Source organism: Odontesthes bonariensis, chromosome 11 (assembly GCF_027942865.1).
Source record: "Odontesthes bonariensis isolate fOdoBon6 chromosome 11, fOdoBon6.hap1, whole genome shotgun sequence".
Taxonomy (NCBI): domain Eukaryota; kingdom Metazoa; phylum Chordata; class Actinopteri; order Atheriniformes; family Atherinopsidae; genus Odontesthes; species Odontesthes bonariensis.
Window position 1 is genome coordinate 26,062,145 of NC_134516.1, and position 16,986 is coordinate 26,079,130.

Genomic DNA, 16,986 nt, shown 5'->3' on the forward strand with positions numbered 1-16,986 from the left:
ATGTTGATTTGTGTTCTCTGTTAATCTCTGGACGACTTCAGCTGATTACTTCCTGTCACTGTCACGTTGGAAGGTCCACTTCTTCCAGTTTTTCAGCAGCCAGTATCATGTTTTCCACCAGCAGTGTTTCCCAAGACAGAATAATGTCAGTTTGTTTAAAATGTTGCCAAAATAAACTATTACAATTACAACAAATGTCATCTCAGGGCACTTCAGTAATAAAGTCCAATTCAGGCCGATTAGAGTTCAATTCATTGTAATTATAATCCAGTTCATTAAATTCAGAATGAATCCAATTCATTCATACAGAGCAATTCAAAAACTATTTCCTCGCTAAGGAAACCAACAGATGGCACCGAACGTGCACTATTTCTAATTAGATAGAACTTTTTAATAGTTCTAAGATCATATCTTTCTGGTTTTATTTGCATTTTACAAAGAGTCCCGAGTAATTATGAAAGTGGGGTTTTAATTTGAAGAAAAATCCTCAAAATAAAGTGATTTTTAGGAGTATGCAGGGATTCATTTCCATCTAATGAACAGGTCAGTTATATTAAACAGTGGGCCGTGTGAGCAGCAATCAGGGGAGTAAGGAGTTCACAGATCATAGACAGAGGCAACCGTCCAACTATTCAAAGCTTTTAAAATGAGTAATAAAATCTGACAGGTAACCAGGGAAGGAAGGACAAGAGGCAGGGAGGTGGGCAGCCACTTTGTGGCCTGGTGTGGGAATAATCACCTCAGCTGCTGATTTTAGGAGGAGCACCACTAAGCCAAACAGCGTCTCCATCCCAGGAGAAGAGGTGGCTGAGGAACACCTGGGAGTTTACCTGTTGCATATCTCTTATAAGTCTGTGGTGCAGAGTGCATCTTTCTTCAGCACCATCTGCTGTGGCAGCAGCATCAGAGCCAGCGACTCAAAGAAACTGAGCAAACTGCTAAAGAAGGCTGGCTCTGACCTGGGGACGGCTTTGGAGCTGTGTTTGATGAGCACTCACTTCTTTTTTTTTTTTTTCCTTGTCCTGTCCAGCATTATGGCAGCAGAATTTTAATCTGAATACCGTTTATGCCAAACACATTTGCTATGCAAAGGGAAGCTTTATGAATGTAAAGCTCCCCTTGATGCCCATCAACTCCTTATTTTTATTTATTTATTTTTGTTACAATACTTAACATGATGTGATAGTGTGATAGTGCCGAACCGGACCGGGGGACAGAGAGAGAGGGAGAGCGAAGAAGGGAAAAAAAGGAACAGAAATATGAAGAGACAAACATAGAAAACAATGAAAAATCAGACAACCAGCTGCTACACCTGTAAAAGCAAAACTGAAGACAATCCAAGGCTTTTTTGAGGATTCCAGCCTTAGAGGCACCAGGAGAACCTGTAAACAGATAAGCAGAGAACAAACAAACAAAAAAGCACAAGCAGCAGCAATCACATGGCAACCTTCCATCAAGGAATCAAACCCTGTTCCTCCGCTTGACAGGCGGATTCTAACCTTTGACCAGCAAAGATACAGAATGTGTTGCTTGACTGTTGTGCGAATTCTGAGAATACAAGTTGTAAGAGTATCACTGAAAAATTGTCAAAAAAAATCACGTCCTTAAAATCCTTCCATTGTCGAGCATTTGCATGACTGAGAGCGTAAATTGACTGTGGAAGGGGTTCCATGGTGTAAAGGTCAGCACTCTGGACTCTGAATCCAGTGATCTGAGTTCAAATCTCGGTGGAACCTTCAGGTGTGTGCTGTCATGGTTGTGTTCTGGAAAGAAGATGAGTTGAGTAGGCTAGTCAGTTGTGAAATGACACCAGAGTGCACAATTCCAGCTGAGAGGATCTGTGGTATGTGACGTCACACCTCTGTGTTGCTAGTTGAATCTTTTTTGGTTTCCTCTTGCATATTCATTTACGATGCTTCTATTTATCCATGCTCTCCCACAGGAGAGTGTTACAATCCCACTTCTGACTCAATTTGTCGCGACTCCAAAATCACTTTCCGTGAGCAACAAAATTTGGGAAAATTTACCTCATTGTTTGTCTTTCGGAACACTAGTGAATAGGCATGGTGCCAGTTTCCGTAGTGTAGTGGTTATCACATTCGCCTAACACACGAGAGGTCCTCAGTTCGAAACTGGGCGGAAACATTACTTGCTCTTCCTTTATTTATTTCATCCTTGTGTGAAGATGTATGACTGCACGTTAATGATAGCAACATCAACATATTCATAATTATGGATAGGAGGGGAGCCTCATCTGCTATTCTTGACATGTAAAGTCAATTTTTTCAGGTTTTAAAAAGATTTTCCGATGCTGTTGTTTGAAACGGACTTTGGCGAATACCTAGCTGCTGAGCGAAAATGGCAGCCTTCCGTCAAGGAATCAAACCCTGTTCCTCCGCTTGACAGGCGGATTCTAACCTTTGACCATTGAAGAAGATACAGAATGTGTTGCTTGACTGTCGTGCCAATTCTGAGAATACAAGCTGTAAGAGTATCACTGAAAAATTGACAGAAAAACACGTTGCTAAAACCCTTTCATTGTCAAGCATTTGCATGACTGAGAGCGTAAATTGACTGTGGAAGGGGTTCCATGGTGTAAAGGTCAGCACTCTGGACTCTGAATCCAGTGATCAGAGTTCAAATCTCAGTGGAACCTTCAGGTGTGTGCTGTCATGGTTGTGTTCTGGAAAGAAGATGAGTTGAGTAGACCAGTCAGTTGTCAAATGACACTAGATTGCACAATTGATCAATTCCAGCTGAGGGGATCTGTGGTATGTGATGTCACACCTCTGTGTTGCTAGTTGAATCTTTTTTGGTTTCCTCTTGCATATTCATTTACCATGCTTCTATTTATCCATGCTCTCCCAGAGGATTCAATTCAATTCAATTCAATTCAATTCATTTTTATTTATATAGCGCCAAATACAACAAATGTCATCTCAAGGCACTTAGATAGTAAGTCCAATTCAAGCCAATTGTAATTCAATTAATTAATAATAATCATAATTCATAAAATAATCCAATTCGTTCATATAGAGCCAATTCAAAAACAATTTCCTAGCTAAGAAAACCAACAGATTGCACTGAAAACTTTTTGTTTTTTCGGTCCAATCTCCCGGCCTGAGCGGCGTGCCTGAGGCGACTGTGGAGAGAAACGACTCCCTTTTAACAGGAAGAAACCTCTGGCAGAACCAGACTCAGGAAGGGTGGCCATCCGCCTCGACCAGCTGGGGTTTGAGAAGACAGAAAGGGGGGAGGGGGCCGCGGCGGCGGCACTGTAACACCATTCAAAGGATATCTGTTGGAACAGGGAAACACGAGTTAATGACCACAATAATGTCACAAAACATAAAGAGAGTAAAGTGAGGAAAGGTGTGACAGATGAGGCCCCCCAGCAGTCTAGGCCTATAGCAGCTTAACTATAGCCTGGTTTATAGTCGGTAACGCAAGACGCAAAGCAAGACGCAAGAAGAAACGCAAGAAGAAACGCAAGCCCTTGCGCGGTTGCAAGCCCCCCATTGTGAGCTTGCGTGTGTCACCTCAATTTTCTAAACTTCATGCAAGAAAAGACACAAGCCTACTACTTGAAAACGGCATACTCATCGATCTGACAGTATGCAGAGCGTTTACACACAGTGCACTTCACTCCTGTCCGAGCCGAAATCAGCCGGCCTGAAAAGCTGATTTCCCTTAAGCTATAAACTCTGTAAATATATAACTTTAGCAACATTTGAAACATTTTCAGGCGAGAAAGTAGTCGTTTAGACCCCCAAGGTGTTGAAAATCTGACAAAATACCGACTATTTACAAGAAGAAGAAGCATGAATCACTTGAAGAGGTCCTGGTGGTGAATTTCCTTTCATCATGTCATTGAAAAAACCCGCTACTCCGCCTACTCTCCTGGCAGTGAATCGCCATGCAGCACACGCAAGCGCCAATTGGAATTAAATTAATTAATAATAATCATAATTCATAAAATAATCCAATTCGTTCATAGAGAGCCAATTCAAAAACAATTTCCTAGCTAAGAAAACCAACAGATTGCACTGAAAACTTTTTGTTTTTCGGTCCAATCTCCCGGCCTGAGCGTGCCTGAGGCGACTGTGGAGAGAAACGACTCCCTTTTAACAGGAAGAAACCTCTGGCAGAACCAGACTCAGGAAGGGTGGCCATCCGCCTCGACCAGCTGGGGTTTGAGAAGACAGAAAGAGGGGGGGGGCCGCAGCGGCGGCGGCACTGTAACACCATTCAAAGGATATCTGTTGGAACAAGGAAACACGAGTTAATGACCACAATAATGTCACATATACATAAAGAGAGTAAAGTGAGGAAAGGTGTGACAGATGAGGCCCCCCAGCAGTCTAGGCCTATAGCAGCTTAACTATAGCCTGGTTTATAGTCGGTAACGCAAGACGCAAAGCAAGACGCAAGAAGAAACGCAAGCCCTTGCGCGGTTGCAAGCCCCCCATTGCGAGCTTGCGTGTGTCACCTCAATTTTCTAAACTTCACGCAAGAAAAGACGCAAGCCTACTACTTGAAAACGGCATACTCATCGATCAGACAGTGTGCAGAGCGTTTACACACAGTGCACTTCACTCCTGCCCGAGCCGAAATCAGCCAGCCTGAAAAGCTGATTTCCCTTAAGCTATAAACTCTGTAAATATATAACTTTAGCAACATTTGAAACATTTTCAGGCGAGAAAGTAGTCGTTTAGACCCCCAAGGTGTTTAAAATCTGACAAAATACCGACTATTTACAAGAAGAAGAAGCATGAATCACTTGAAGAGGTCCTGGTGGTGAATTTCCTTTCATCATGTCATTGAAAAAACCCGCTACTCCGCCTACTCTCCTGGCAGTGAATCGCCATGCAGCACACGCAAGCGCCGGCAAAGCTAAATGAAGTATAAACGTCTCGAGCCATTAACATAAACGCAAGAAGAAAGCGCAAGGGCAGTAAAAAGAAGTATAACTCAGCCTTAACCCTTTATACCCCGTAGCGGCCGCGGCCGGCCGTGCTGCAGTACCCCACAACGGCCGCGGCCGGCCGGTGTTATGTCATTGATGAATACAAGTCACCAGATGCTTTCAAAAGCTAAAATACAATAAATACAAAAAAAAATCAGACCCTCTTCGTTGTTTTTTCATTATCAAAAGCATATGTTTGTATTAAATTATTTCTAGATATTGTCATGTTTTAAAAATTTTGAGGGATTTCTCTTGGCCGCAGTTGAGACTGATATGAGAGCGGAGGTTCTGCGTTTGGGCGCAGCTTCACTAGCCGGCAAATTGTGCTATCTACTGTAGTTATTTGAAATGTTTCTCAAATTGCCCATTTCTTTCGGAATTCTCAAGAATCTGGAGCATTGTTGTAAAATTCTGTTGGGGTCTAGAGGGTTAAGGGATGTTTCAGGATTACCTGAGCCATCCCTATTCAAGGTAAACACAAGAAACTTGTGCTAACGAAAAAAATAAAAATAAATAAAGGACCAGACTCAGTGAGTAATTCCCTATACTCCCTATATAGATCCATATATAGAACCATCTTTTACAGCCACAAGCTACCTCAGCCTCTCACCAACTGCACACCAGTCACAGCGGGGTGGGGATGCAAACCCTGGTTCGGGTATGGGGAGAAATAAAAAAGGTAAGATACGCGGGAATGGGATTCAAACCCTGGTTCGGGTAGGGGTTAATGAAAGTATAGAAGGTGCCAGAGGTGGAGGCAGGACAAGACACACTAGCAGATTCAGCAGACAAACTCACCTAAACAGCCCTACAATCACTAAAAATACCAGCAAAAACAAAGCCATACAACTCACTCTCACCAACTGCACACCAGTCACAGCGGGGTGGGGATGCAAACCCTGGTTCGGGTAGGGGGAGAAATAAAAGAGGTAAGATAGGCGGGAATGGGATTCAAACCCCGGTTCGGGTAGGGGGTAATGAAAGTATAGAGGGTGCCAGAGGTGGAGGCAGGACAAGACACACTAGCAGACACACTATCAGATTCAACAGACCTAACTATAAGCTTTATAAAAAAGGAAAGTTTTAAGCCTGGTCTTAAAAGTGGAAAGGGTGTCTGCTTCCCGGACATTTACTGGCAGCTTATTCCACAAGAGAGGGGCCTGATAACTGAAGGCTCTGCCTCCCATTCTACTTTTAGAAACTCTGGGAACCTCAAGTAAACCTGCAGTTTGGGAACAAAGTGCTCTGTTAGGAAAATATCTTACAATGAGATCTTTAAGATATGATGGAGCTCGGTCATTAAGAGCTTTATATGTAAGGAGAAGAATCTTAAATTCTATTCTGAATTTAACAGGGAGCCAATGAAGAGAAGCTAAAACTGGAGAAATATGATCTCTCCTGTTAGTTCTCATCAAAACTGTGGCTGCAGCATTTTGGATCAACTGAAGGCTTTTCAGAGAATATGTGGGACAGCCCAATAATAAAGAATTACAGTAGTCCAATCTTGAAGTAACAAATGCATGGACTAGTTTTTCTGCATCACTCTGAGACAAGATGTTCCTGATTTTAACAATATTACGAAGATGAAAGAAGGCAGTCCTAGAAACCTGTTTTATATGTGAGTCAAATGATAAGTTCTGGTCAAAAATAAATACAAGGTTCCTCACTGTAGAACTAGAAGCCAAGGAAATACCATCTAGAGTAACTATATAGCTAGACAATTTCTCCCTGAAACGCTCAGGTCCAAAGATAACGACTTCAGTTTTGTCTGAATTTAGAAGCAGACAGTTCTGAGTCATCCAGGTCTTTATGTCTTTAAGACATGCTTGTAGTCTTACCAACCTATTGGGTGCATCTGGTTTCATAGATAAGTACAGCTGAGTATCATCAGCATAGCAATGGAAATTTATGCCATGCTGTCTAATAATGTTACTTAATGGAAGCATGTATAAAGTGAAAAGAATCGGTCCAAGCAAAGAACCCTGGGGAACTCCATGACTTAATCTGGTGTGTGAGGAAGATTCTTCATTTACAAGAACAAACTGAAATTTATCAGATAAATATAATGACTTAAACCAGCCTAATGCAGTTCCTTTAATCCCAATAACATGTTCAAGTCTGTGTAATAAGATACTGTGATCGACCGTATCAAAAGCAGCACTGAGATCCAACAGGACAAGCACAGACACAAGTCCGCTATCAGAGGCTAAGAGGAGATCATTGGTAACTTTCAGCAGTGCAGTTTCTGTGCTATGATGCAATCTGAATCCTGACTGAAACTCTTCAAACAGATTATTTCTGTGTAAGTGATCACAAAGCTGAGCTGCAACTATTTTTTCAAGAACTTTAGACATAAAAGGGAGATTGAATATAGGTCTATAATGAGCCAACACTTCTGGATCAAGAGTAGGTTTTTTAAGTAAAGGTTTAATTACAGCAGTGTGTTACAATCCCACTTCTGACTCAATTTGTTGCAACTCCACAAACTCTTTCCGCGAGCAACAAAATTTGGGAAAACTTACCTCATTCTTTGGCTTCCGGAACAATAGTGAATAGGCATGGCGCAGGTTTCCGTAAAGTAGTGGATATCATGTTCGCCTAACACGCGAAAGGTCCTCAGTTCGAAACTGGGCGGAAACATTACCTGCTCCTCCATTATTTATTTCATCCTTGTGTGAAGATGTATGACCGCACGTTAATGATAGCAACATCAACACTCATAATTATGGATAGGAGGGGAGCCTCATCTGCTATTCTTGACATGTAAAGTCAATGTTTGCAGGTTTTTAAAAGATTTTCTGATGCTATGGTGTGAAACAGACTTTGGCAAACCCCTAGCTGCTGAGCGAAAATGGCAGCCTTCCGTCAAGGAATCGAACCCTGTTCCTCCGCTTGACAGGCGGATTCTAACCTTTGACCATTGAAGAAGATACAGAATGTGTTGCTTGACTGTCGTGCCAATTCTGAGAATACAAGCTGTAAGAGTATCACTGAAAAATTGACAAAAATACACGTTGCTAAAACCCTTTCATTGTCAACAATTTGCATAACTGAGAGCGTAAATTGACTGTGGAAGGGGTTCCATGGTGTAAAGGTCAGCACTCTGGACTCTGAATCCAGTGATCCCAGTTCAAATCTCGGTGGAAGCTTCAGGTGTGTGCTGTCATGGTTGTGTTCTGGAAAGAAGATGAGTTGAGTAGGCTAGTCAGTTGTGAAAGGACACCAGAGTGCACGATTCCAGCTGAGAGGATCTGTGATATGTGACGTCACACCTCTGTATTGCTAGTTGAATCTTTTTTGGTTTCCTCTTGCATATTCATTTACGATGCTTCTATTTATCCATGCTCTCCCAGAGGAGTGTGTTACAATCCCACTTCTGACTCAATTTGTTGCGACTCCAAAATCACTTTCCGTGAGCAACAAAATTTGGGAAAACTTACCTCATTCTTTGGCGTCCGGAACACTAGTGAATGAAAATGGCTCCAGTTTCCGTAGTGTAGTGGTTATCACATTCGCCTAACACGCGAAACGTCCTCAGTTCGAAACTGGGCGGAAACATTACTTGCTCCTCCATTATTTATTTCACCCTTGTGTGAAGATGTATGACTGCACATTAATGATAGCAACATCAATATATTCATAATTATGGATAGGAGGGGAGCCTCATCTGCTATTCTTGACATGTAAAGTTAATTTTTTCAGGTTTTAAAAAGATTTTCCGATGCTGTTGTTTGAAACGGACTTTGGCAAACCCCTAGCTGCTGAGCGAAAATGGTAACCTTCCATCAAGGAATCGAACCCTGTTCCTCCGCTTGACAGGCGGATTCTAACCTTTGACCATTGAAGAAGATACAGAATGTGTTGCTTGACTGTCGTGCCAATTCTGAGAATACAAGCTGTAAGAGTATCACTGAAAAATTGACAAAAAAAAATCACGTTGCTAAAATCCTTCCATTGTCGAGCATTTGCATGACTGAGAGCGTAAATTGACTGTGGAAGGGGTTCCATGGTGTAAAGGTCAGCACTCTGGACTTTGAATCCAGTGATCCGAGTTCAAATCTCGGTGGAACCTTCAGGTGTGTGCTGTCATGGTTGTGTTCTGGAAAGAAGATGAGTTGAGTAGGCTAGTCAGTTGTGAAAGGACACCAGAGTGCACGATTCCAGCTGAGAGGATCTGTGGTATGTGACGTCACACCTCTGTGTTGCTAGTTGAATCTTTTTTGGTTTCCTCTTGCATATTCATTTACGATGCTTCTATTTATCCATGCTCTCCCACAGGAGTGTGTTACAATCCCACTTCTGACTCAATTTGTTGCGACTCCAAAGTCACTTTCCGTGAGCAACAAAATTTGGGAAAACTTACCTCATTCTTTGGCGTCCGGAACACTAGTGAATGGGCATGGCTTCAGTTTCCGTAGTGTAGTGGTTATCACGTTCGCCTCACACGCGAAAGGTCCTCAGTTCGAAACTGGGCGGAAACATTACTTGCTCCTCCATTATTTATTTCATCCTTGTGTTAAGATGTATGACTGCACGTTAATGATAGCAACATCAACATATTCATAATTATGGATAGGAGGGGAGCCTCATCTGCTATTCTTGACATGTAAAGTCAATTTTTTCAGGTTTTAAAAAGATTTTCCGATGCTGTTGTTTGAAACGGACTTTGGCGAATCCCTAGCTGCTGAGCGAAAATGGCAACCTTCCGTCAAGGAATCGAACCCTGTTCCTCCGCTTGACAGGCGGATTCTAACCTTTGACCATTGAAGAAGATACAGAATGTGTTGCTTGACTGTCGTGCCAATTCTGAGAATACAAGCTGTAAGAGTATTACTGAAAAATTGACAAAAAAAAATCACGTTGCTAAAATCCTTCCATTGTCGAGCATTTGCATGACTGAGAGCGTAAATTGACTGTGGAAGGGGTTCCATGGTGTAAAGGTCAGCACTCTGGACTTTGAATCCAGTGATCCGAGTCCAAATCTCGGTGGAACCTTCAGGTGTGTGCTGTCATGGTTGTGTTCTGGAAAGAAGATGAGTTGAGTAGGCTAGTCAGTTGTGAAAGGACACCAGAGTGCACGATTCCAGCTGAGAGGATCTATGTGATGTCACACCTCTGTGTTGCTAGTTGAATCCTTTTTGGTTTCCTCTTGCATATTCATTTACGATGCTTCTATTTATCCATGCTCTCCCAGAGGAGTGTGTTACAATCCCACTTCTGACTCAATTTGTTGCGACTCCAAAATCTCTTTCCGTGAGCAACAAAATTTGGGAAAACTTACCTCATTCTTTAGCGTCCGGAACACTAGTGAACAGGCATGGTTCCAGTTTCCGTAGTGTAGTGGTTATCACATTCGCCTCACACGCGAAAGGTCCTCAGTTCGAAACTGGGCGGAAACATTACTTCCTCCTCCATTATTTATTTCATCCTTATGTGAAGATGTATGACTGCACGTTAATGATAGCAACATCAACATATTCATAATTATGGATAGGAGGGGAGCTTCATCTGCTATTCTTGACATGTAAAGTCAATTTTTGCAGGTTTTAAAAAGATTTTCCGATGCTGTTGTTTGAAACGGACTTTGGCAAACCCCAAGCTGCTGAGCGAAAATGGCAACCTTCCGTCAAGGAATCGAACCCTGTTCCTCCGCTTGACAGGCGGATTCTAACCTTTGACCAGCAAAGATACAGAATGTGTTGCTTGACTGTCGTGCCAATTCTGAGAATACAAGCTGTAAGAGTATAACTGAAAAATTGACAAAAAAAAATCACGTTGCTAAAACCCTTTCATTGTCAAGCATTTGCATGACTGAGAGCGTAAATTGACTGTGGAAGGGGTTCCATGGTGTAAAGGTCAGCACTCTGGACTCTGAATCCCGTGATCCGAGTTCAAATCTTGGTGGAACCTTCAGGTGTGTGCTGTCATTGTTGCGTTCTGGAAAGAAGATGAGTTGAGTAGGCTAGTCACTTGTGAAATGACACCAGAGTGCACGATTGATCAATTCCAGCTGAGAGGATCTGTGGTATGTGACGTCACACCTCTGGGTTGCTAGTTGAATCTTTTTTGGTTTCTTCTTGCATATTCATTTACGATGCTTCTATTTATCCATGCTTTCCCAGAGCAGAGTGTTACAATCCCACTTCTGACTCAATTTGTTGCGACTCCACAAACTCTTTCCGCGAGCAACAAAATTTGGGAAAACTTACCTCATTCTTTGGCTTCCGGATCACTAGTGAATAGGCATGGTTCCAGTTTGCGTAGTGTAGTGGTTATCACGTTCTCCTCACACGCGAAAGGTCCTCAGTTTGAAACTGGGTGGAAAATTTACATGCTCCTCCTTTATTTATTTCATCCTTGTGTGAAGATGTATGACTGCACAATAATGATAGCAACATCAACATATTCATAATTATGGACAGGAGGGGAGCCTCATCTGCTATTCTTGACATGTAAAGTCAATTTTTTAAGGTTTTAAAAAGATTTTCCGATGCTGTTGTTTGAAACGGACTTTGGCAAACCCCTAGCTGCTGAGCGAAAATGGCAACCTTCCGTCAAGGAATCGAACCCTGTTCCTCCGCTTGAAAGGAGGATTCTAACCTTGGACCATTGAAGAAGATACAGAATGTGTTGCTTGACTGTCGTGCCAATTCTGAGAATACAAGCTGTAAGAGTATCACTGAAAATTGACAAAAAAACATGTTGCCAAAACCCTTTCATTGTCAAGCATTTGCATGACTGAGAGCGTAAATTGACTGTGGAAGGGGTTCCATGGTGTAAAGGTCAGCACTCTGGACTCTGAATCCAGTGATCTGAGTTCAAATCTCGGTGGAACCTTCAGGTGTGTGCTGTCATGGTTGAGTTCTGGAAAGAAGATGAGTTGACTAGACCTGTCAAATGACACTAGATTGCACGATTGATCAATTCCAGCTGAGGGGATCTGTGGTATGTGACTTCACACCTCTGGGTTGCTAGTTGAATCTTTTTTGGTTTCTTCTTGCATATTCATTTACGATGCTTCTATTTATCCATGCTTTCCCAGAGGAGAATGTTACAATCCCACTTCTGACTCAATTTGTTGCGACTCCACAAACTCTTTCCGCTAGCAACAAAATTTGGGAAAACTTACCTTATTCTTTGGCTTCCGGAACACTAGTGAATAGGCATGGCTTCAGTTTCCGTAGTGTAGTGGTTATCACGTTCGCCTCACACGCGAAATGTCCTCAGTTCGAAACTGGGCGGAAACATTACTTGCTCCTCCTTTACTTATTTCACCCTTGTGTGAAGATGTATGACTGCACGTTAATGATAGCAACATCAAAATATTCATAATTATGGATAGGAGGGGAGCCTCATCTGCTATTCTTGACATGTAAAGTCAATTTTTGCAGGTTTTAAAAAGATTTTCTCTTGCTATGGTGTGAAACGGACTTTGGCGAATACCTAGCTGCTGAGAGAAAATGGCAGCCTTCCGTCAAGGAATCTAACCCTGTTCCTCCACTTTACAGGCGGATTCTAACCTTTGACCAGCAAAGATACAGAATGTGTTGCTTGACTGTCGTGCGAATTCTGAGAATACAAGCTGTAAGAGTATCACTGAAAAATTGACAAAAAAAACACGTTGCTAAAACCCCTTCATTGTCAAGCATTTGCATGACTGAGAGCGTAAATTGACTGTGGAAGGGGTTCCATGGTGTAAAGGTCAGCACTCTGGACTTTGAATCCAGTGATCCGAGTTCAAATCTCGGTGGAACCTTCAGGTGTGTGCTGTCATGGTTGCGTTCTGGAAAGAAGATGAGTTGAGTAGGCTAGTCAGTTGTGAAAGGACACCAGAGTGCACGATTCTAGCTGAGAGGATCTGTGGTTTGTGACGTCACACCTCTGTGTTGCTAGTTGAATCTTTTTTGGTTTCCTCTTGCATATTCATTTACGATGCTTCTATTTATCCAAGCTCTCCCAGAGGAGTGTGTTACAATCCCACTTCTGACTCAATTTGTTGCGACTCCACAAACTCTTTCCGCTAGCAACAAACTTTGGGAAAACTTACCTCATTCTTTGCCTTCCGGAACACTGGTGAATAGGCAGGGCTTCAGTTTCCGTAGTGTAGTGGTTATCACATTCGCCTAACACGCGAAAGGTCCTCAGTTCGAAACTGGGCGGAAACATTACTTGCTCCTCCTTTATTTATTTCATCCTTGTGTGAAGATGTATGACTGCACGTTAATGATAGCAACATCAACATATTCATAATTATGGATAGGAGGGGAGCCTCATCTGCTATTCTGGACATGTAAAGTCAATTTTTGCAGGTTTTAAAAAGATTTTCCGATGCTGTTGTTTGAAACGGACTTTGGCAAACCCCAAGCTGCTGAGCGAAAATGGCAACCTTCCGTCAAGGAATCGAACCCTGTTCCTCCGCTTGACAGGCGGATTCTAACCTTTGACCAGCAAAGATACAGAATGTGTTGCTTGACTGTCGTGCGAATTCTGAGAATACAAGCTGTAAGAGTATCACTGAAAAATTGACAAAAAAAAATCACGTTGCTAAAACCCTTTCATTGTCAAGCATTTGCATGACTGAGAGCGTAAATTGACTGTGGAAGGGGTTCCATGGTGTAAAGGTCAGCACTCTGGACTTTGAATCCAGTGATCCGAGTTCAAATCTCGGTGGAATCTTCAGGTTTGTGCTGTCATGGTTGCGTTCTGGAAAGAAGATGAGTTGAGTAGGCTAGTCACTTGTGAAATGACACCAGAGTGCACGATTGATCAATTCCAGCTGAGAGGATCTGTGGTATGTGACGTCACACCTCTGGGTTGCTAGTTGAATCTTTTTTGGTTTCTTCTTGCATATTCATTTACGATGCTTCTATTTATCCATGCTCTCCCAGAGGAGTGTGTTACAATCCCACTTCTGACTCAATTTGTTGCGACTCCACAAACTCTTTCCGCGAGCAGGTGTGTGCTGTCATGGTTGTGTTCTGGAAAGAAGATGAGTTGAGTAGGCTAGTCACCTGTGAAATGGCACCAGAGTGCTCAAGTGCAGCTGATAGGATCTGTGGTATATGACGTCACACCTTTGTGTTGCTAGTTGAATCTTTTTTGGTTTCTTCTCTCATATTAATTTACGATGCTTCTATTTATCCATGCTCTCCCACAGGAGAGTGTTACAATCCCACTTCTGACTCAATTTGTTGCGACTCCACAAACTCTTTCCGCGAGCAACAAAATTTGGGAAAACTTACCTCATTGTTTGGCTTCCGGAACACTAGTGAATAGGCATGGCTTCGGTTTCCGTAGTGTAGTGTTTATCACGTTCACCTCACACGCGAAAGGTCCTCAGTTCGAAACTGGGCGGAAACATTACTTGCTCCTCCTTTATTTGTTTGAAGATGTATGACTGCACAATAATGATAGCGACATCAACATATTCATAATTATGGATAGGAGGGGAGCCTCATCTGCTATTCTTGACATGTAAAGTCAATTTTTGCAGGTTTTCAAAAGATTTTCTGATGCTATGGTGTGAAACGGACTTTGGCGAATCCCTAGCTGCTGAGTGAAAATGGGAGCCTTCGGTAAAGGAATCGAACCCTGTTCCTCCGCTTGACTGGCGGATTCTAACCTTTGACCATTGAAGAAGATACAGAATGTGTTGCTTGACTGTCGTGCCAATTCTGAGAATACAAGCTGTAAGAGTATTACTGAAAAATTGTCAAAAAAAATCACGTCGTTAAAACCCTTTCATTGTCAAGCATTTGCATGACTGAGAGCGTAAATTGACTGTGGAAGGGGTTCCATGGTGTAAAGGTCAGCACTCTGGACTCTGAATCCAGTGATCCGAGTTCAAATCTTGGTGGAATCTTCAGGTGTGTGCTGTCATGGTTGAGTTCTGGAAAGAAGATGTGTTGAGTAGGCTAGTCAGTTGTGAAATGACACCAGAGTGCACAATTCCAGCTGAGATGATCTGTGGTATGTGACGTCACACCTCTGTGTTGCTAGTTGAATCTTTTTTGTTTTCCTCTTGCATATTCATTTACGATGCTTCTATTTATCCATGCTCTCCCAGAGGAGTGTGTTACAATCCCACTTCTGACTCAATTTGTTGCGACTCCACAAACTCTTTCCGCGAGCAACAAAATTTGGGAAAACTTACCTCATTCTTTGGCTTCCGGAACACTAGTGAATAGGCATGGCTTCGGTTTCCGTAGTGTAGTGGTTATCACGTTCACCTCACACGCGAAAGGTCCTCAGTTCGAAACTGGGCGGAAACATTACTTGCTCCTCCTTTATTTGTGTGAAGATGTATGACTGCACGTTAATGATAGCAACATCAACATATTCATAATTATGGATAAGAGGGGAGCCTCATCTGCTATTCTTGACATGTAAAGTCAATTTTTGCAGGTTTTCAAAAGATTTTCTCATGCTATGGTGTGAAACGGACTTTGGCGAATACCTAGCTGCTGAGCGAAAATGGCAGCCTTCCGTCAAGGAATCGAACCCTGTTCCTCCGCTTGACAGGCGGATTCTAACCTTTGACCATTGAAGAAGATACAGAATGTGTTGCTTGACTGTCGTGCCAATTCTGAGAATACAAGCTGTAAGAGTATTACTGAAAAATTGTCAAAAAAAATCACGTCGTTAAAACCCTTTCATTGTCAAGCATTTGCATGACTGAGAGCGTAAATTGACTGTGGAAGGGGTTCCATGGTGTAAAGGTCAGCACTCTGGACTCTGAATCCAGTGATCGGAGTTCAAATCTCGGTGGAACCTTCAGGTGTGTGCTGTCATGGTTGAGTTCTGGAAAGAAGATGTGTTGAGTAGGCTAGTCAGTTGTGAAATGACACCAGAGTGCACGATTCCAGCTGAGATGATCTGTGGTATGTGACGTCACACCTCTGTGTTGCTAGTTGAATCTTTTTTGGTTTCTTCTTGCATATTCATTTACGATGCTTCTATTTATCCATGCTCTCCCAGAGGAGTGTGTCACAATCCCACTTCTGACTCAATTTGTTGCGACTCCACAAACTCTTTCGCTAGCAACAAAATTTGGGAAAACTTACCTCATTCTTTGGCTTCCGGAACACTAGTGAATAGGCATGGTTCCAGTTTCCGTATTGTAGTGGTTATCACATTCGCCTAACACGCGAAAGGTCCTCAGTTCGAAACTGGGCGGAAACATTACTTGCTCCTCTTTTATTTATTTCACCCTTGTGTGAAGCAGTGTTAATTTTGTCAACTAGGACGATGACGAAAATATTTCGTTAACGCCCCTTTTACCCGTGACGATGACGAGACGATGACGCACAAAAATGCTTCCAGAAAATAAAAATATGAAGAGAATAAAAAATGATTTTTGTTAATGAGACTAAGACAAAACGAAATTTACAAGCCATGGACGAATGGACATTAACAAATTTAATTGTTTATAATTAATTTGTAATTTGAAATTGTTAATATAAGTGTTTCTTGATGTAGAAAAGGCTCCAAAGTTGAGATTTGTTACGTTTATAGATGTATTGTGTTGGTCAGTTCAGAGCGGAGCAGCCCCCTGCTGGTCATGTAGCGTAACTGTCGGTGCTCGGTTAGAACAGGTGTGTGCTCTGAGTCGACAGAGTGAAGATCGAACTGTTGATTAATGTCCCGGCAAGTGGTGTGTGCGTAAATGAAACGTGAGTATGGCTGTATATATTGTTCATGTAATGTATTCAGGTTGCTGCAGCCGTAGCTTCTGTTGCTTTGATGTGTAACTCGCCATGTGTTTGCTAGTTGTAGCATTTAGCTCACCTGCCGGTATACGGTTTGTTGGAGCTGGAGCCATTTCGTTTACAACAAGGACAACAAAACAACCTGCATGATAATGATTGATCATGCCGTCGTGTGTAGAGAAGTTCTATTATGTACAGTGTTGACTAAAATGACTAAAATGACTAAAATTTGACCAAGACTAAAATTGATTTTCGTCATTATGACTAAGACTAAGACTAAATTAAAAAAAGCTGACGAAATTAACACTGGTG

The 16,986-nt window shown here is 42.2% G+C and overlaps 10 non-coding genes across 10 annotated transcripts; all 10 read left to right on the forward strand.

Moving 5' to 3' along the window:
• Positions 1–8,451: 8,451 nt before the first annotated feature.
• On the forward strand, positions 8,452–8,524 carry trnav-aac (transfer RNA valine (anticodon AAC)). Its single transcript has one exon. It is a non-coding gene; the product is annotated as a tRNA-Val (tRNA).
• A 442-nt stretch (positions 8,525–8,966) lies between these two features.
• On the forward strand, positions 8,967–9,038 carry trnaq-uug (transfer RNA glutamine (anticodon UUG)). The gene has a single exon. It is a non-coding gene; the product is annotated as a tRNA-Gln (tRNA).
• A 336-nt stretch (positions 9,039–9,374) lies between these two features.
• trnav-cac (transfer RNA valine (anticodon CAC)) lies at positions 9,375–9,447 on the forward strand. The gene has a single exon. It is a non-coding gene; the product is annotated as a tRNA-Val (tRNA).
• A 442-nt stretch (positions 9,448–9,889) lies between these two features.
• trnaq-uug (transfer RNA glutamine (anticodon UUG)) lies at positions 9,890–9,961 on the forward strand. Its single transcript has one exon. It is a non-coding gene; the product is annotated as a tRNA-Gln (tRNA).
• A 331-nt stretch (positions 9,962–10,292) lies between these two features.
• trnav-cac (transfer RNA valine (anticodon CAC)) lies at positions 10,293–10,365 on the forward strand. Its single transcript has one exon. It is a non-coding gene; the product is annotated as a tRNA-Val (tRNA).
• Positions 10,366–12,140: 1,775 nt separating this feature from the next.
• Positions 12,141–12,213, forward strand: trnav-cac (transfer RNA valine (anticodon CAC)). The gene has a single exon. It is a non-coding gene; the product is annotated as a tRNA-Val (tRNA).
• Positions 12,214–12,650: 437 nt separating this feature from the next.
• Positions 12,651–12,722, forward strand: trnaq-uug (transfer RNA glutamine (anticodon UUG)). Its single transcript has one exon. It is a non-coding gene; the product is annotated as a tRNA-Gln (tRNA).
• Positions 12,723–13,058: 336 nt separating this feature from the next.
• On the forward strand, positions 13,059–13,131 carry trnav-aac (transfer RNA valine (anticodon AAC)). Its single transcript has one exon. It is a non-coding gene; the product is annotated as a tRNA-Val (tRNA).
• Positions 13,132–13,570: 439 nt separating this feature from the next.
• On the forward strand, positions 13,571–13,642 carry trnaq-uug (transfer RNA glutamine (anticodon UUG)). Its single transcript has one exon. It is a non-coding gene; the product is annotated as a tRNA-Gln (tRNA).
• Positions 13,643–15,164: 1,522 nt separating this feature from the next.
• Positions 15,165–15,237, forward strand: trnav-cac (transfer RNA valine (anticodon CAC)). The gene has a single exon. It is a non-coding gene; the product is annotated as a tRNA-Val (tRNA).
• The last annotated feature ends 1,749 nt before the right edge of the window (positions 15,238–16,986 follow it).